This window comes from Mytilus galloprovincialis, chromosome 4 (genome assembly GCF_965363235.1).
Source record: "Mytilus galloprovincialis chromosome 4, xbMytGall1.hap1.1, whole genome shotgun sequence".
NCBI classification, from domain to species: domain Eukaryota; kingdom Metazoa; phylum Mollusca; class Bivalvia; order Mytilida; family Mytilidae; genus Mytilus; species Mytilus galloprovincialis.
In genome coordinates this window covers 66,294,582-66,315,945 of record NC_134841.1, presented here as the reverse complement: position 1 = coordinate 66,315,945, position 21,364 = coordinate 66,294,582, and the positions used below count along the sequence as shown (strand labels likewise).

Genomic DNA, 21,364 nt, shown 5'->3' with positions numbered 1-21,364 from the left:
GTGTTGGATGATTTTGGTACTCATTGGAACTACTATGTTGCCATGGAAACTACTCCAAAAAATTAAAAAATCTCAAAATGTTCCAAACTTAATGAAACTTCACAGTAACGATGAGCAACATTGGAAGATGTGGAATTTGGCGTTGGAATTTCCAAAATCGCTGTTGTTACCATGGAAACAATGCAAAAAGGTCAAAACTTTGAATTTTCACAGAACATTCTAGAACATCAATGTTTAATTTATTCTAAAGACATAAAATGGTATATGATTATGGAGTTAAAAAATTGCAACGGGGGTTTGACATCGGAATATTCAAAATGGCCGCCGTTACCATGGAAACAGCAAAAATACAAAAAACTTCAAAATGCTTCAAATTTATTGAAACTTATAACAAATTGTGCTCAGCTAATGTAGACTTGACTTTTGAGTTTGGAATTTCCAAAATGACCGCCGTTACCATGGCTACCGCTCACCTGGCAATAGGGGAAGGGTGCCATCCGCTATTGCTTGCAATCGCAAATCTAGTTATTCTTATTCTTCTCTTTCTGACCCCTTAAACTGTCCTACCATTTTTTGGGAAGCAGTACAGGATGGAAAATTTATATTTATTCTGGGTATAGGTCTGCATCATGGGGGTTGCAGAACCCAATGTCCATGATACCAGGGTGTCATCTTGGCATAATTAGGGGGGCTCAAAGATGGGTGGGGTCAATTTTTTTTTGCATTTCATCAATTTTCTGCTGTAAATAGAGTAGATGGTATTATATTTTCTTTTATGAATATTTAGAGACACATGTCAGCTTCAACTTGGAACTAATTTTATTTCAGTAGGGGGTCTCCTTGGCATAATTTTAGGGGGGTGAATTTTTATGGAATATTCTAGAACATCAATGTTAAATTTGTTCTAGAGACATTTCATGGTATATGATGGTATATAATTATGGAGGGAACACATTACAGTGGGGGTTAGACTTTGGAATATTCAAAATGGCCCCCGTTACCATGGAAACAGCAAAAATATGAAAAACTTCAAAATGCTTCAAAATTATTGAAACTTATAGCAAATGTTGCCTAATGTATGTAGACTAAACTTTTGAGTTTGGAATTTTCAAAATGGCCGCTGTTGCCATGGAAACAGCAAAAATGTTCAAAAATTTCAAAATGCTTCAAAATTGATGAAACTTAAAACAAATGTTGCCTACCATATGTGGACATTACTTTTGACCTCAAAATTTCCAAAATGGCCGCCGTAACCATGGAAACGGCAAAAATGTTAAAATATCAAAATCCATTCGATTTAATGAAACTTTACACATAGGTAATTTTGCATCATTGATACCGCAGAACAAACGATTTGGGGTCCGTTTTGGTGACTTTTGTGTTAGCATCCTAACACAGGATTACTAGTTATGTCACCCGATCGACAATGTCGGGTGACATATTGCTTTTCCTCTGTTTCTTTGTTATTATTATAATTCTTCCAACTATTTTGTCCGCCACTTTTCTCGGAGCCAATGGAACCAATCTTAATGATAGTTAAGTATAATAGGGAACACAAAATTGCGGGTTGCAGTAGGGTCTAAGACCATATAAAATGGCTGCCGTTTCCATGGAAACGGAACAATTGTGAAAAATTCCACTTTTTGTTTTTTTTGAATAATTTGGAGATGCTTAAACTCAGAATCATCATATTTTAATACAATGAAGGTGCCACCCATATACTGGTTTTGGATGATTTTGGCAATCATTGGAACTACTATGTTGCCATGGAAACTACACCAAAAATGTCAAAAATATGAAAATGCTCCAAATTTTTTGAAACTTTACCATAACGATGAGCAACTTTGGTAGATGTGGAATTTGGCGTTGGAATTTCCAAAATGTCTGCCGTTTCCATGGAAACAATGCAAAAAGGTCAAAATGCTCCAAAAACTTCCGGGTTTGGTGAATAACTTTGGTATGCTAGAACTTAAAAACATCAAATTTTTACACAATATAGTTATCCACTATATACAGGTTTTGATTGATTTTGACAATCATTGGAACTACTCTGTTACCATGGATACAGGATCAAATATCTCAAAAATTTTAAAATGCTCCAAAATTGATGAAACTTAATATGATAGTTGACTGGCAAGTCTGGATGAGACTTTTGACTTTGGAATTTCCAAAATGGCCACCGTTGCCATGGAAACTGCAAAAATGTCAAAATTTCTCAAAATGCTTTGAACTTAATGAAACTTGATATCATTGTTAACTGCCAAGTACAGATGAGACTTTTGACTTTGAAATTTTCAAAATGGCTGCCGTTGCCATGGAAACAGCAGAAATGTGAATTATTTTAAAATGCTCTGAATGTACTGAAAATTTACAGGAAGATGTATTGCCATGAATATATGTGCATTCACTGTTAATACATTTTGGAATGGCTGCCGGTTAGTGGCAATAGGGGAAGGGTGACATCCGCTATTGCTTGCAATGGCAATTCTAGTTTTTATTATTCTTCTTTTTCTTTTTCTTCCGCCACATTAAAAATGAACTTGTCCGCAACGTTTCTCCAAAACCCCTGGTCAGATTAACTTAGGGTTTCATAGAATGTTAGACTAATATGTCTAGGTGAGCCATCGATCTTTCGCTTGTGGATTGGGGTCTATTAAGGGGTATTTTGGGGGGCAGAAAGAAGGGAGGGGTTTACTATAGAACCCTATGGGATTTTTTTTCCTAAAATTTTCAAATGAATATAACTTGAAAACTGCAAGTGATAGATACATGTAGTCTTCAGAAATGATTAAAGGACAATAAAACAAATCATATTAAATATAGGGGGAGTCCCTGGGGGGTCATCCCCACCCCCTTCAATTTGAGAATATGCTTTTATCTTGTAAACAGTCCAGATCCCCACCCCTAAACCTCATATATTGTTGAATGGGACAATAAAACAAATCAAATGAAATTAAAGGGAAGTCCCCGGGGGTCCTCCCCACCCCGTTCAATTTGAAAATGTGCTATTATCTTGTAAACGGTCCAGATCCCCACCCCTAAACCATATATATTCTTGTAGGGGACAATACAACAAATGAAATGAAACAAAAGGGAAGTCCCTAGGGGGTCACCCCACCCCCTCTAGTTTGAAAACTTGTAAACGGTCCAGATCCCCACCCCTAAACCTCATATATTCTTGAATGGGACGATAAAACAAATCAAATGAAATTAAAGGGAAGTCCCCGGGGGTCCTCCCTACCCCGTTCAATTTGAAAATGTACTATTATCTTGTAAACGGTCCAGATCCCCACCCCTAAACCATATATATTCTTGTAGTGGACAATAAAACAAATGAAATGAAATAAAAGGGAAGTCCCTAGGGGTCACCCCACCCCCTCTTGTTTGAAAACTTGTAAACGGTCAACATCCCCACCCCTCTTGTTTGAAAACTTGTAAACGGTCAACATCCCCACCCCTTAACCATATATATTCTTGTATGGGACAATAAAACTAATCAAATGAAATTAAATGGAAGTTCCTTGGGGTCACCCCCACCCCGTTCAATTTGAGAATGTACTATTATCTTGTAAACGGTCCAGATCCCCACCCCTAAACCATATATATTCTTGTAAGGGACAATAAAACAAATGAAAATGAAATAAAAGGGAAGTCCTGAGGGGTCACCCCACCCCCTCTTGTTTGAAAACTTGTAAACGGTCAACATCCCCACCCCTAAACCATATATATTCTTGTAGGGGACAATAAAACAAATGAAATGATATAAAAGGGAAGTCCCGAGGGGGTCACCCCATCCCCTCTTGTTTGAAAACTTGTAAACGGTCAACATCCCCACCCCTAAACCATATATATTCTTGTATGGGACAACAAGGCTAATCAAATGAAATTAAAGGGAAGTTCCTGGGGGTCGCCCCCATCCTGTTCAATTTGAGAATGTGCTATTATCTTGTAAACGGTCCAGATCCCCACCCCTAAACCATATATATTCTTGTAATGAATGGTGAGTTATGGGAGCTTTGTTTGGGAGACTTCGTAACAGCATCCTGTTACAATTACTTCTTGTTTTTAGTTAAAACAACAAATGAACAATTAATATGCCTCATTTAGTAGGTTAAATTGTTGAGTTTAGCATCATTTATTAATAAATAAACAGCTGAAAGAACTTTTTGGATTTTACTACATTGATGGAGAGGACATACTGGTGTTAGTCAGATGATTTTTAAATTTCACAGACAATTTTCTTTTTCTTTAAAGAATATTTATAGTTTCAGTTAAAGGATCATCTTCTTGTATAAATATCAATGTTTTTGAAATATTAGTTATTTTTAATTAAATAAAAAGCTTGAGATCCAAGACTGGAAAATACCTGACTATTTTGTATTTTTATCCATATATATTTATAAATGTTATCCAGAACATTATTTGTGTTAAAGTATAAATGTTTAGAATAGTAAATTTCATTTGTAAATCATGTTTGTATGATGAAAGTAAGTTATGATTATATTTTATAGAATGAATCAGAGCCATGAATCCAGCTTTTACAATTGTAGAATCATAACTGCATGTCAGAAGGTGCCAAATGTACCCTTTCTTGTTTTTTTTTACAGTATAAATATTATATGTACTATATGCTGTGTTTGTTTAATGTTTCTGCCAAAATCCCAATAAGTTTGATAAAGCCTTGTTTCTCTAAAACATTATTTGACTATATGCTGTGTTTAGTTTAATGTTTCTGCCAAAATCCAAGTAAGTTTGATAAAGCCTTGTTTCCCTAAAACATTATTTGACTATATGCTGTGTTTAGTTTAATGTTTCTGCCAAAATCCCAGTAAGTTTGATAAAGCCTTGTTTCCCTAAAACATTATATGTACTATATGCTGTGTTTAGTTTAATATTTCTGCCAAAATCCCAGTAAGTTTAATAAAGCCTTGTTTCCCTAAAACATTATAGGTACTATATGCTGTTTTTGCTTAATGTTTCTGCCAAAATCCCAGTAAGTTTGATAAAGCCTTGTTTCCCTAAAACATTATAGGTACTATATGCTGTGTTTGCTTAATGTTTCTGCCAAAATCCCAGTAAGTTTGATAAAGCCTTGTTTCCCTAAAACATTATATGTACTATATGCTGTGTTTAGTTTAATGTTTCTGCCAAAATCCCAGTAAGTTTGATAAAGCCTTGTTTCCCTAAAACATTATTTGACTATATGCTGTGTTTAGTTTAATGTTTCTGCCAAAGTCCCAGTAAGTTTGATGAAGCCTTGTTTCCCTAAAACATTATAGGTACTATATGCTGTGTTTGCTTAATGTTTCTGCCAAAATCCCAGTAGTTTGATAAAGCCTTGTTTCCCTAAAACATTATAGGTACTATATGCTGTGTTTAGTTTAATGTTTCTGCCAAAGTCCCAGTAAGTTTGATGAAGCCTTGTTTCCCTAAAACATTATAGGTACTATATGCTGTGTTTGCTTAATGTTTCTGCCAAAATCCCAGTAAGTTTGATAAAGCCTTGTTTCCCTAAAACATTATAGGTACTATATGCTGTGTTTGCTTAATGTTTCTGCCAAAATCCCAGTAGTTTGATAAAGCCTTGTTTCCCTAAAACATTATAGGTACTATATGCTGTGTTTAGTTTAATGTTTCTGTCAAAGTCCCAGTAAGTTTGATGAAGCCTTGTTTCCCCTAAAACATTATATGTACTATATTCTGTGTTTAGTTTAATGTTTCTGCCAAAATCCCAGTAAGTTTGATAAAGCCTTGTTTCCCTAAAACATTATAGGTACTATATGCTGTGTTTGCTTAATGTTTCTGCCAAAATCCCAGTAAGTTTGATAAAGCCTTGTTTCCCTAAAACATTATATGTACTATATGCTGTACGTGTTTAGTTTAATGTTTCTGCCAAAATCCCAGTAAGTTTGATAAAGCCTTGTTTCCCTAAAACATTATTTGACTATATGCTGTGTTTAGTTTAATGTTTCTGCCAAAGTCCCAGTAAGTTTGATGAAGCCTTGTTTCCCCTAAAACATTATATGTACTATATGCTGTGTTTAGTTTAATGTTTCTGCCAAAATCCCAGTAAGTTTGATAAAGCCTTGTTTCCCTAATCATTTGCAAAGATATAAGGAAAACAATCAACAAACAGTCAAACATAATTCATAGATAACTCTTTCAAACAAAGTTAACCCGACACCATGTCTGATTCTTACACCCTTTGTTTAAGACCCCTTTTTGTAAGACCCTATCTATAAGATAACATAAATATGACCTATATATATGTATTGCTTTTAGTTCTGGTGCTCATGGTGAAGTTAATTCCCCAAAAATTACTCAATGATCAAATACTTTATGGGTTACTGCTATTTGATTTTGCATTGTACTTTTCAAACATGGAAATGTGATAATGCAAGAGAGGCATAGTGCCTTACTGACACATATTCGAGGGGCCTGATGGTATAGTTTTACCATGTACAGTCATAGGACAAAAGTGAGTTCCCACTCAAAAAATGTCCTATCATTTCAACTAAAATCGGTATTTTTCAAAAAATATTTCCAAGTAAATCTATGAGCTATTTTTATACGACCGCAAAAATTGAAAATTTTTTGGTCTTATATTGCATATTTTGGTATCACGTTGGCGTCGGTGGCGTCATCGTCGTCGGCGTCCGAATACTTTTGGTTTTCGCACTATAACTTTAGTTTAAGTAAATAGAAATCTATGAAATTCAAACACAAGGTTAATGACCACAAAAGGAAGGTTGTTATTGATTTTGGAAGTTTTGGTCCCAACAGTTTAGGAATTAGGGGCCAAAAGGGGCCCAAATAAGCATTTTCTTGGTTTTCGCACTATAACTTTAGTTTAAGTAAATAGAAATCTATGAAATTTTGACACAAGGTTTATGACCACAAAAGGAAGGTTGGGATTGATTTTGGTAGTTTTGGTTCCAACTGTTTAGGAATTAGGGGCCAAAAAAGGGCCCAAATAAGCATAATTCTTGGTTTTCGCACAATAACTTTAGTATAAGTAAATAGAAATCAATGAAATTTAAACACAAGGTTTATGAACACAAAAGGAAGGTTGGGATTGATTTTGGGAGTTGAGATCCCAACAGTTTCGGAATTAGGGGCCAAAAAGGGGCCCAAATAAGCATTTTTCTTGGTTTTCGCACCATAACTTTAGTATAAGTAAATAGAAATCTATGAAATTTAAACACATGGTTTATGACCATAAAAGGAAGGTTGGGATTGATTTTGGGAGTTTTGGTCCCAACAGTTTCGGAATAAGGGGCCCAAAGGGTCCAAAATTAAACTTTGTTTGATTTCATCAAAAATTGAATAATTGGGGTTCTTTGATATGCCAAATCTAATTGTGTATGTAGATTCTTAATTTTTGGTCCCATTTTCAAATTGGTCTACATTAAAGTCCATAGGGTCCAAAATTAAACTTTGTTTGATTTTAACAAAAATTGAAGTCTTGGGCTTCTTTGATATGCTGAGTCTAAACATGTACTTAGATTTTTTATTATGGGCCCAGTTTTCAAGTTGGTCCAAATCAGGATCCAAAATTATCATATTAAGTATTGTGCAATAGCAAGAAATTTTCAATTGTACAGTATTCAGCAATAGCAAGAAATCTTCAATTGCACAGTATTGTGCAATAGCAAGAAATTTTAAATTGCACAGTATTGTGCATAGCAAGAAATCTTCAATTGCACAGTATTGTGCAACAGCAAGTATTTTCAATTGCACAGTATTGCGCAATAGCTAGATATCTAATTGCACAATATTGCGCAATAGCAAGAAATTTTCAATTGGAGTTATCTTTCTTGTCCAGAATAGTAGTTGAATCAATTTAAATCATTGTTTTATACAATATACAATGTATATTCACTTTTACTACCAACTGATAAATTAAAACAATCTTTACCATTCAGTGATATAACAAGCACTTTTTTACATTTTGATATTTTATGATGTATTTAAATGATTAGTTATTGTTGCAAACTCCATTAGTAATTTGAATTGAGATCAGTTTTGGAATAAGGGAAGGGGGGTGTGAAAAAAAAATTGGGGGGGGGTGGGGTTCAATTTTTCTCATTTCAGATTTCATAAATAAAAAGAAAATTTCTTCAAACTTTTTTTGAGAGGATTAATATTCAACAGCATAGTGAATTGCTCAAAGGCAAAAAACAAAAAATTAAGTTTATTAGACCACATTCATTCTGTGTCAGAAACCTATGCTGTGTCTACTATTTAATCACAATCCAAATTTAGAGCTGAATCCATACTTGCCCCAACCGTTTAGGGTTCAACCTTTGCGGTCGTATAAAGCTGCGCCCTGTGGAGCATCTGGTTATAAAATAGATACCTTAAGATGCAGGAATGTCTAAAGTTTAATTTATTTGGCCATAATTTTGGTGAGGTTCGTTTTCATTATCAAATGGGTTAAACACAAGAGCACATTTTTACGATTTTAATTTGGTTAGAATACATAGCAAACTTTTCAAAAACTATTTTTCTTCGTGTTCACCTCGTCAGAAATTTAAAATTCAGTATGAAATAAGACGGACACGACTGCAAAAGGACACTTTAAAATAAAAAGAACCAAATTGGCTGAAAAACGAGATATCATTACAAAATGATACTGATATGTTGGTTACATTGAAACAAACAAACATTACAGTAAACCAAGCCAGACCATCAAATGTTGTGTTAAAACAAAATAAAACGGTACTGAAGTTTGTCTTGCCTTAATCTAAACCAGTCATTACTTCGCCCTTTTATACTGGAGTGGATGCATATTGCTTTGTTCTTTTTCGACAATACAGGCCATAACAAATAAAGTCCTTTTAGGTAGAAATATTGAAATATTTATATTATTGCTTCAATCATTTACGTTTAATATTAAGCGTGCAAGTACAAACTTGGTAATTTATTTATTTCTAAATAGTTTAACTGGATAAGTAATGATGTATCGTGCATGCATAACTATTGTTACGTTGTTTCAGTGCTGTTTTATAAACGCCAAGCAGCCCTGCATCAATAGAAGAGGGGCCTGATGGGTTATTTTCGTTCTTCGTGGTCGGCGCATTTTCGCTATGGTGATCCGTTTTTCTACAGATATTTTTTTTTTTTACCTTTTCGTGATCCGTGATCATGGAAATTTATTTTTTGTGAATCGAGATGCTCCCAAATGGTAATCAGATCCTGCTACCTATGTGGCATCTTTTTTATTGCTCATGTAAGTACAAACCCAGTGATAAGTTTATTTCGGTTGGTCACATTCGAAAAAGAAAGAACGGGATTGTGGTTACGACGATTGGAAAATATCCGTCGTCATTTGTGAAATATATGAAATATTCCATAACGGTCAACCAACTTGTGGCGGTGTCGATAACATTTTCGGTGGAAGACTTAAACGTCAACACTTGGAGCAGCAGCAACCCTTTATAAAGGAAATCGTTATAGGATACGCTAGACCTACAAAAAAAAAATATCTTAACCAATAGGAAATATTTTCTCCCTATGAAGCCGCTGGAATGAAAACTTCACAATTGTAAAACTGAAATCCTCTCTTTTGTCATAACGTTTTGTTCTCAAGCGACCTTCGTTTTTAAATTTCTTTGTCTAGATATAAGGGATCTGGTGTATCCCTGTATGTCATGTTCGATTGGATAGATGAGGCTTGTTTAGGAGGGTATCAATATCCCATTAAGTTTTTATCCCAATATCCCGTATCCCTATAATGTTTACCCCTAATATCCCAATAAATATTTTTTACAAATATCCCATATCCCTAAAACTATTTTGAAATATCCCAAAAAAATCATTATAAATTCATTCCCAAGCCCATTTTTTTCCTCATCATCGCAACGTCAACAATTTTGACTGGGAAAACAAACTGTGTTAAAGGAAATTTACAGTGCATACTTCCAGTGTGAAATAAGAATATATGTGTCCAAAAGGTGAAGTGTTCCCATCTTAGAGCCTTGTATAACAATCCTTTTTTATGTGATCTTAAACGACAAATTTAGTGTAAGGGGTCTAATTTCAGACTTTTTTTTTAATTGTTCAAACCGTGATGCATATGACTGTAAGATTTCATTTTGATAGCATTCTTCTTTCATTGATAAGAAACTTCATCCTACACGTTAACCTATGTTGGAACAGAAGGACTCAACCCTGTTTCTTGTCCGAGATTGCTCTGACATCCAACGGCTGTTTTGCAAGACAAGCTGAGACTGTGGGACGTCAGAGCACGTTCATATCAAAAAGTGGATATTTAGCATGCAAGTTCAATAACTCAAAACTTAACACAAGAAAGCTTTCTGCTAATGTACCTACATTACACTTAATAACACAACATTTGACTCTGTGATCTTGAACTTTATGAATTACATAGATCCCAATATTTTGGTTACTTTTTTTAATTTCCTTCCTCACAACACCACTAATAGAAAGAAAATATATTAATTTACATTGATTATTTAGTAATTATTCGTTATTAACATAGTTTATACGGCGAAATATCTACTTTTTTTATATGGGGAAGTGCTCTGACGTCCCTCGGCCCCAGCTTGTCTGGCAAAACAGCCGTTGCACATCAGAGCAATCTGTGAAACGTGAGACCTCTGAAGATCCTCGCCACGTAAAAAATAAGAGGTAAAACACTAGAAAATATCCTGTAATCATATAAAGCATCAAAACAAATAAAAACATTGACAATAAGGCTTAACTCATCAGATTGATACATCTAACAAAAATCTATGATTATTTCAAGAAAATTATCAATGCATATGAGCATATAATACAAAAAAAGATGTGGTATGATTGCCAATGAGACAACTCTTCACAAGAGACCATGTGACACAGAAATTAACAACTATAGGTCACCGTACGACCTTCAACAATGAGCAAAGCTCATACCGCATAGTTAGCTATAAAAGGTCCTGAAATGACAAATGTAGAACAATTCAAACGAGAAAACTAACGACCTAATTTATGTATGAAAAAATGAACAATAAACAAATATGTAACACAGCAACAAACGACAACCCCTGAATTTGGACAGGCACATACATAAAGAATGTGGCGAGGTTAAACATGTTAGCGGGATCCCAACCCTCCCCTTAACCTGGGACAGTGGTGTAACAGTACAACATAAGAACTAACTATACAAATCAGTTGAAAAAGGCTTAACTCATCAGATGGATACAAATAGAAATACATCTAACAAAAAGAGAGAGTGGACGTGACCGAGTACTTGTACATCCCATCAACAAAAAGACACTAAGTACAGATCTGAGAGTACTCGCAGCTACTGACAGCTAGTTCAAAGCCAATTACAACTAATAAAAAGTAATGCATCTGAGACTAAATTATCAATTATTACACATCCAGCATCCAATGGCACGGTAAACAACATCTCCGTAAAAATGAGGATGTGCTATCCCGTTTGGAATAAGTTTTCTACAGGTAGAACCAAACTTCAAAACCAAATCTAGAATTTAGTAAAGCCAGTAATACATAGATTTCGTTCATTAAAATCCAAAACGTTACAACAGACACGGGCATAGCAGAGGTGTTGTGATATACAAACACCGTAAGATAATGCCAAAGGAACAGCACCACCCAAAAAAGGAAAATTAACAATTAGGAACGAAGCATGGAAAGCAAAACAAATACTTTTAAAATTATCAGTACATATGAGTATATAAATATCGAAAATAGATCAATACTTTTCGCTTGGGTTTGGATGACTTTTAAATAAAACGACCATAAACTCAATTAAAATCAACAAAGCACTAAAATGACCTTTAAATATTAAACTTTTTTGGGCTATTTTATCAAGTGAGATGTAAATATTTCTGTACTTAACTTTTAAATTACACTTATTTTTTTTTTCATGTTAAAAATTCAATATCCTTATAAATGCATCAATATCCCATATCCCATTTACTTTTAGGACAAATATCCCATATCCCTGAAATTAAAATGGCAAATATCCCGTATCCCAATATACCCTATACAAGTTTCATAGATGCGTACAGAATATATAGTTTAATACTTAAAAATAGTGAGAGGACATATATATTCTATATATATAGCAGAACGTGAAGTTGAAGGTTAATGTAAGTATCTTCTTTTCGTTCTTCATTAGAAAAAAAAATCTATGTTTTTATGAAACAAAGTGAAGAAGGGCAAATTCTCTCAATTTATATTTAAGTTGATAATGGGGAATGTAAAGTGTAGAAAAGAAAAAGGATTTAATACTATTGCAAGAGAATACAGACTGCTTAGATGTGTATGTACTCATAAGTAATACTCTGTAATGTCTGTGTCATTTTGGTCTTTTGTGGATAGTTGTCTCCTTGGCAATCATACCCCATCTTCTTTTTTTATATCGTCTTCTTGTCTTTCCATGCCAAGCTTTGAATAAATTGATTCAAAAAGAAAAACAAATCATATTTACTTTTTTAATCTTATTCTCGTGTAATAAATTAGTATAGGTCTAACAAACATTAACAATGTATAAAACTAGATATAAAATAAGATAAAATTTAACTTATCACAGACTCTCAATGTATTCATTGCACAACTTTTAAGTGCCAAAAATTCACGAACTGTGCACTATCATCTGCAAAAAGTAAAATCTTTGTTAGAAATCTTGACTTCCGTAGTACAGTTTGTAATAGAGGCTATTCTCGTTCATAGAAATGGAAGTATCGTGAGATATAATGGACATCCAGTCTGTTGACACGGCCGTTGAAGCATTATTTGAAACATTCAAGCTCGGACGAAATATATTATTGTATGGATATGGCACTCCATTTCTCTCTAAATATTCCCTCTTGTAATTTGAATTGAGAGTTTGCAGACGTCTCAGATAGTAAATGATACATGGTGTTGAGGCAGATTTTGATTTCAGGTAGTTGTACAGTCGTGTGGCAGAAAGTCCTGGGTATATTTGACATGTCATTGGTCGTTCTTCGCACTGAAAAACAAACAAGTGAGTCAGTTAACATATAACATAATTTTTGAAATATATAAACATACACTCCAGTAGCCAACTGTACAGATTTGTAGAAGAAGCGCTAATATTAAATATAGGTTGGAATTACAATCTTACTATGATAAAATTGAAAGAAGTCTTTGATACTAAGGAGACAAAAAATAACAAGAAGAAGGCAAGCAACGGGTTCCCCACCACGCCAAGTCTGGTGGTAAATTCCATTTAGTTGTGCCATACTAGCGAGGACAAAACAACGGGAATGTTGGAACGACATTTGGAACATGTCCGTTGTGATCTGTGACACGATGCGATTCAGATGTCATAGGTTGCTGTTCGGTGTTAGCCAAGGCTCCTCGTTGAAGGCCGTACCTTTACCTATAATGGTTTACCTTTATATGTTACTTGGATGGAGAGTTGTCTCATTGGCACTATGATACCACATCTTATATCTAATCATAGCGCCAACAAAACTTTCGGAAAAATTATTCTAACTTATAAAGGGAGAGTTGATGTCTTTTTCTGAGTATTCCTTCTAGTCGTGTTCAAAATAGTTCAAAACAACGGGAAAGTTGGATCGACAATTGGAACATGTCCGATGTGATCTGTGACACGATGTCATTCAGATACAGCGCCTACAAAACTTCCGGAAAAAATGATTCCAACTTATAAAGGTAGAATAGAGTCGATGTCTTTTTCTGAGTATTCATTTTCACAGTGTAGGAACGGAACTGTACGGTTTTCTAATAATTTGGTCATTCGGGAGACTGTCAAGCGGTGCTCCGACATTTGTAAAATAACAAGTTGCTTGATGGAAACTTTGACGAACTCTTATGTTCCTAGATAACGTTTCTGCTTCAAGTTTTGATAGCTAACACATTCTTTATGTAAATATGAACCAATAAAATAATAAGAAAGATATATGCATCCAAACGTTTTCCTTAGAATGATGGAGCTCCGTGTAAAACGATCAAAATTGTCACACAACAGCGATCAAAAATGTCAAATAAACATCGAAAAATCAATGTTTGCTACCTGAATTTTCACATGTACCATTTCTGATATAGTCTTACCTGTCTGAAAGTTTCAAAGCCATTTTCCCAGTAGAAATCTAAATATATTCATTTTCTCCATGTCGGATATTTTTATTGACTGTACAATCGCTTGCAAGTTTACTGTAATAAAACTCGGAGCCTTCCTGTACAATCGCTTGGAGCTTTCCTGTAGAACTGCTTGGCCAAATTTATTAAATACATTGTATACGCGTTGCATTGGTTGTTTCTTGCTGTCCTATTAAATTCTTCTATGGTATTTGAAGTGAAAATAAGCATAAAACCGGTCATTTTGACAATTAGGATTCTATCAAGGAACCCTTTTCAGCAATCTAATTAAAAACCGATCTCTCATCGCTCCTGTTTCTGATATGTCGCGTGGGAGATCTAACGAAACCGGCTTTGTAGTAAGAACAACATTTTTATCAAACCACATTTATATCTTCAATATAAAAAAAAAGGAGATGTGATATGATTGTCAAAGTTCAAAAAATAAATGGATTTAAGCAATTATTATAGTCGGCTATAAAAGGTCCCGACATGAAAAATAGAATCAATGCCTTTCGAATTAACTGACGGGCCGGCCTAATTCATAATAAAACAATTTACGAAAAATATATATGACAGACACGAACCAACGACAACCACTGAACTACGAGCTCTTGACTTGAAACAGGTACATAAAGAATTTGACCAGGGTTAAAAATGTCTGTGTGCGCTCATTTCTCCCCAAAACTAGCACAGCACAACGACCAAAATCAGATGAATGATCGGATCATCATACTATTATTGATGATATCAGACCAGGTGCGGATCCCGCCTTTCTGCAAAGGGGAATCCAAACCACGGAACACACTGAAACGTCCACAAAATAAAAAGATAATCGGATAAAATGGGGTTTCAACCACCAAAACTCCCTCTCCCCGCATACCGGATCCGCTAATGCAGGCTGCATCCATTCAAATGAAAGCTTCACACATCATTAACACTTTTAAGTGTGTAATTTAGGTTTTAAAAAAATGATAACAATACCAAATAAGTAACTGTTAAATCGTAACAGAAAAAGGAGAGAAAAATCATGCCAGACATATATTGTATTGGATTGCAGTAGTTTTAATAAATATTTATATGACAAAAGTATCATGGAAAACATAAACTGATCATGAATGTAGAGATAGTAGTAAGCATTATCTACTTAAGAGTTATAATATGCCACTAGAAACTATTACAGCAAAATGCAATGAGTGTGTAGGAAAAAGTAATACCTTTGACTAGCTTGCTTGCTAGCTGGACCGTGAAGTCATAACAAGGTAAAGTAGTTTACCCTCCTTTCAGAGTAGTCTAGTTGGCCAAACGATGAAAAGAAAAGCTCCAAGCGATTGTACAGGAATGCTCCGAGTTTTATTACAGTAAACTTGCAAGCGATTGTACAGTCAATAAAAATATCTGACATGGAGAAAATGAATATATTTAGATTTCTACTGGGAAAATGGCTTTCAAACTTTCAGACAGGTAAGACTATATATCAGAAAAGGTACATGTGAAAATTCAGGTAGCAAACACTGATTTTTCGATGTTTATTTGACATTTTTGATCGCTGTTGTGTGACAATTTTGATCGTTTTACACGGAGCTCCATCATTCTAAGGAAAACGTTTGGATGCATATATCTTTCTTATTATTTTATTGGTTCATATTTACATAAAGAATGTTTTAGCTATCAAAACTTGAAGCAGAAACGTTATATAGGAACATAAGAGTTCGTCAAAGTTTCCATCAAGCAACTTGTTATTTTACAAATGTCGGAGCACCGCTTGACAGTCTCCCGAATGACCAAATTAGTAGAAAACCGTACAGTTCCGTTCCCACACTGTGATACTAGTTATAATATAATCATAGCAAATAACCTTATAAAGTCATCAGCTCAGAGGCGTAGCACACTAACTTATATTGGTACGGCGGAAAATTATGATGGGTCGCGAAGCGACGCATCCCGCCTCGCAGAGGCGGCTATTCGGCAAGGGGTTCGGGGGCCGCTTAAGGCCCCCGAGAAAATTTTGATAAATAGTGCAAAATCCTGCATTCTGGCGATCTCCAGACACTTAAATTTCGTTCCCGAAAACCCTAGTTTTATGTGCAACAATTTATGCATGACTCTTTTTAAAAAAAATCAAAATATAAAACTTTTGTAAAAAAAACTTGAATCTGCATTCTGACGATCTTCTGACATTAAAATTTCGTTCCTAAAAAAATTTCCTTATCAAAATTCCTCAGTTACAAAGACCAAGCAATAAACATGACAGATAACCATCAGAATTTCTCATATAATATCAAATAAGGGTAAGACAAACGACGAATCTATGACACTGCGAACAAATCTACTTTCATCGTGAATATAGTTACACCGCAATAACGATCAATGAGTTCATGATCATATGACAAATGAATGCTAGAACTGCTAAAACATTAATATAGTAGCAACAGAACAATGTTCAAACAACTTAGAACAAACAAAGTTAGAACATTTCCAGCTGATCAAGAGAGAGCCGACATCCAGATTCACAAGTCATTTGTAAAGGCATCGTGATTACAGATTAGTTTATATATATATATATTGTGTCACCAATACTGCTGGTGATCTGATGGATAAATCTGTTGTAGAGTTTTCATTGGTTCAGACGTACTTATATATTCTAAACATCAACCACACAATGCTAGAATAACATTTTTTAAAAGCATTAAACGGATTTGTAACCCGTCGAAGATCAGCCATGGGGATTCAGTGATTAAAATTTTAAAAAAAAAGTCACTGAGGCTAGGACGGGTCTATCATTATGTACTTTATTTTTAAGGATCATGCAAAGGTTGGCACGTCTACTATGTGACTGCTGGATTTATATCCACGGCGTATATTCGTACAACTTGCTTTCGGATTTTGGCGTTTTGGAACGCTAGATATACTTTTAGATTTGTTTTTATATCACACAGCAGTTTGTAGATTTGTACAGTGTAAAACTCCAAAATTACGAGAAAAAAAAATATACAACCAAGTGCCACTCGAAACTATTGAACATTTGTTTTTTTTATATAAATTTCACAATAACTGTTAAATGAAGAAACATTCGTAATTTTCCAATAAAAAAGTGTTAAATTACAAGAGAAAATTACTTGCATTCAGTTTTTTCGATTATTTTGTTCAAAATGCAACATATACTTTGCACACACTATTTAAAATCTTTAAAGGAAAACAAAAAGCCCTGTGTACAAAGCACATTAGCAAATATGAAAGACACGATCACAAAAATTTACCATAGCACATAGATATAACCAAAAAATGACTAAACAGTTAAAGTGTGTATGGTGTTGTTGAAGTTGGTTTGTATTCCCATCGGCTTGATGCCTAGAAGCAGAATGTACAGTTTAACAATATGCCGATCGATTATTTGTCTCTGTCGCAGATAGATCGGCACACAACAAGATTGGGACAACTCGTTTATAATTCAATCATGACAACTTAAACTTTATGGTGCATGGATACAAAGTAACTGACTATATTTTTGTTGCAAAAAGTAAAATAACAAAAATACCGAACTCCGCTGAGGAACATTCAAAACGAAAATACCGTTATCAAATGATGGTAAATTCAAGAGCTCAAAGACATCAAACGAATGGATAACAACTTTCATATACAAGGTCCTGGCTTGGTACAGGTATTTTCTTATGTAGTAAATGCTGGACAAACACTGGTTTTATAGCTAGCTCAACTTTTATCTTGTATGACAGTCGCACAAAATTCCATGCTTGCCGCACAACGTTTGTTTCTCCTTTTGAGAGTGCTAACTTTTGTTATTCCATGCCATTTATGATTAAACCAGAACAATTGTAGAAGTCAGTAACATGCTATTGAAAATACTATGACTGTTCATGACCATGATCAATTATAATCTTTTGTAAGTAAAAAAATCCGTACTTTGATTAATACAGGGCAATGTTTCATAACTCGTTACCGTATATACTACTTATACGAGATATCGAACTTTGCTAAGTATCAATGAATGTATACCGTATATTGCTCCGACTTCTACATGGGCTTTTTAATCATTATCATTTTCTGTAAAATCTTTATTTTCTTTATTCTCATTGAAAAACCTTGTTGTTTTTATATTTTTTATATAAATTTTAGGTACGGCATTCCGTACCAACGAACATTATTGGTACGGCGAGTGCCGTACCTGCCGTACCGGCTGCTACGCCCCTGCAGCTACAAGATACATAGTTTTGGGGGGAAATGGGAATAAGGGAAAATAGGTTTTAGGGCAAGAAAATATTTCCTGAAAAGGATTGAGGTCTGAAAAGATAAGGACTAGGAAATAACCCAACTTTGAGATCCCTTTCTCCTTTTCTCTCGTTTTCCCGCTTATCAATTATAAAGTCTGAATGAAAATCATGGCCGACCCATTAATTTATAGTTCCGATTATTCACCCGTTCTTGGTATAAAGTCTACTTGGCAAGCCTCTATTTATATAGTAATACCTGGTCGAACTCATCCCGTGTGTGGAATTTGATATACTCATTATCACTTCCAGACTTACTGGCATCGTCTTTACCTGAAACAAATTACAACAGTTCAAAAAAGATCTTGAGATTCAAATTATCAAAAATACAATAAAAAAAAAGGAAACACAATATTCTATATCCAATTATTTTTAGGAAATAAAAAGCGAACAATACATTATAGTATTCAATTTCAATAAAACTATATGATTAATTTATTAACCCGATCAAAAGCTTTCTTGAAATCTAAAAAAATAACACCATTTATTTTTCCATTATCTATATTTGTTAACCATTCATCTACTAATTTCTGGTATAATGATTTTTTTGCTCTACCCCTAATCTGTCTTGTCTTTGTTTATGTTGATGCAGAACATCAGAACCATGATAAAAAAAAAAAAAAAAAATAAAAAAAAAAAAAAAAAAAAAAAAAAAAAAAAACCAAGTCCAGTTCGTGTATAAAGAGAGATAACTTTCATTTTTGACAGGGCTCAGACAGGGCTATGAATCAAGTCAAATTAAGGTCATCACTCAAGAAATTTTACGGTCGCCATCATGAGCTGATTGGCCATTATGACAAAAGTATGTCAGAAATCATATCCGATATTCTTCTTCAGTCATAATTACTTTCCATCATTACCGAACTGAACAAAGAAATAACACGACAGGTGCCGTATAAGGTGCAGGAAATGCTTACCCTTCGGAGCACCTGATTTCACTCCCGGTTTTTAGTGGAGTTCGTGTTTTGTTTCTTAATTTATTATTTATAACTGTTGATGTAAATGTCCTTTGGTTTTATGAGTCTTTGTTTACTCCTTGGTTTTGATTGTTATTGTCCTATTATAAACAGTAGGATAATAAAAAAAAAAAAAAAAAAAGAAAAAGAAAACGGCCGTGCGAAATAAATATGCAGTGATCGGCGAAGCGGGTACACGACAACTCGTACTTTCGGCAAGTCGTACTCAACCAACTCGTACCCTATTTTTACCAACTCGTAACCATGTTTTATTTGATATTATTTATCAAGTTTATATGCATAGTTATTGTAACTTTCTTTCGTATATCATTATATAGCAAAAAACAAATAAAAAAACAACTTTCATTGTTAATAAAATTCAATCATAATTGTTTTAAATAAGCTTATAAAATGCTAATCGTTATAATCATTAGTATTCCTTAGAATTGATTGTTTGAAATTGTTTGCACGGCAATTTATTTGATATGCACATTAAAATAATTATGAGTACACAATATGCTAATCAGTGGTCATTAGTGGATAACATACCTACAAAAATAGAATGGATTTGTTAAAAGTAGAATAAACAGAGAGAAGTAAATGAAAACAAAAAATCGGTATAAGTGCGGCACTATGAACATCAAAGGCCGTTGAGTTATACTTAAACAATCACCATCCTCACCGAAAAGAAAATGCATGGCTTAAACGTTGTAAAAACCAAGCTTAGAGAAAAAATATATAAACTATGGTGAAATGTATGATCATCTTCAATTGCAATCATGGTTCGTCCACGTTGTAATGTATGCAAGAAGACTGTTACGATTCGACAAGATGCTCTTCAATGTGACACATGTGACAACTGGCAGCATCGTCTATGTGAAACTGGTAAGTTGATTTATGTTTGTAGAAATTAAGCCCACTACCTTAAACATTCTTTAACCATCGTAATTGTGCTGTGTATTTGCAAATAAACAAGGGCCCTTTCCTAAATGTTATCATATCTTTTATCTTTTTAAAATTGAAGTATAATTGTAATTTTATATATATCCTTTTATGTAGTCAAATATATAACAGAAAAAAGTATTATGTTGTATTCCACATGTTCCATGTAGACTTTCGATATATAAATTGTGTATCTCAATAATATTTTCCCCTAATCCTGTTATTTGGTCCATGTTTGGGGCCAATAAGAGTATATATTTCAAAAAGCTGTATTTGTAGGACCCTTATTACTATTATTAATAGCAACAAAGCCTTGTAAAAATGTCTTACAATGTGTGTGTAAATATTAGTGATACTAGTGTTTTTTTTAAATACGCCTCTCGTAATTCTTCTAAATATTGGCTTAATTTTTATTTTAACTTTTATAATAATTGAGGTCAATACGTATATAAATGATAGTAGTATTGTGATGAAATATACATTTTAAAATATAGTGCAAACGTACATGCAGAAAGATTAGATCAGGTGTGAAGTTGTTTTGATAACGGTTAATTAATGGCACGCTACCGTCACAAACGTTCCGAAATCAAAATGACGTCTTCTCAAACTAGAGGTGAAGAAAACACCTTAAGCATTCCGTCAATCCAAAACCACGTAGATCTTAGTGGGGGGACAATAGGGGGCCGTTAACATGTTTTAAAACAACACCTCGATTCAAGTTGGCAAAAACAGTTTAAAAAAATGCAAAAATGCTGATAACAGTTAACAAAGTGGTTTGAAAACAGTTAACAGCTTAAATTGATCTCAGATAACAGTTAACAACCCCTTAAAAGGATCATAACAGGTTAACACAAAAAGGTATTTCCCCCGTCATCTAACACTTTTTTTCTATAAATTGCTACAATTTTTCTAAAAATCAAATGAACACTCACCAAATAAACAGGACATCTTCGAACTTCTTTTGATGTGGAATACAACAAGAAAGTGCTGTGACGTCATGTATTACGTAATATTTATTTGACGTCATCTACCTAAAGTTTTACGTTTGAGTACATTGCTTTTAAAACATTTATTTCTTGT

At 34.0% G+C, this 21,364-nt stretch overlaps 1 long non-coding RNA gene across 1 annotated transcript; it reads right to left on the bottom strand.

The window, feature by feature from the left end:
• Positions 1-12,453: 12,453 nt before the first annotated feature.
• On the bottom strand, positions 12,454-21,326 carry LOC143072742 (uncharacterized). The gene is made up of 3 exons (XR_012977290.1): positions 21,217-21,326; positions 18,586-18,659; positions 12,454-12,985 (listed from the first exon to the last, which is right to left on the bottom strand). It is a non-coding gene; the product is annotated as an uncharacterized LOC143072742 (long non-coding RNA).
• Positions 21,327-21,364: the final 38 nt, after the last annotated feature.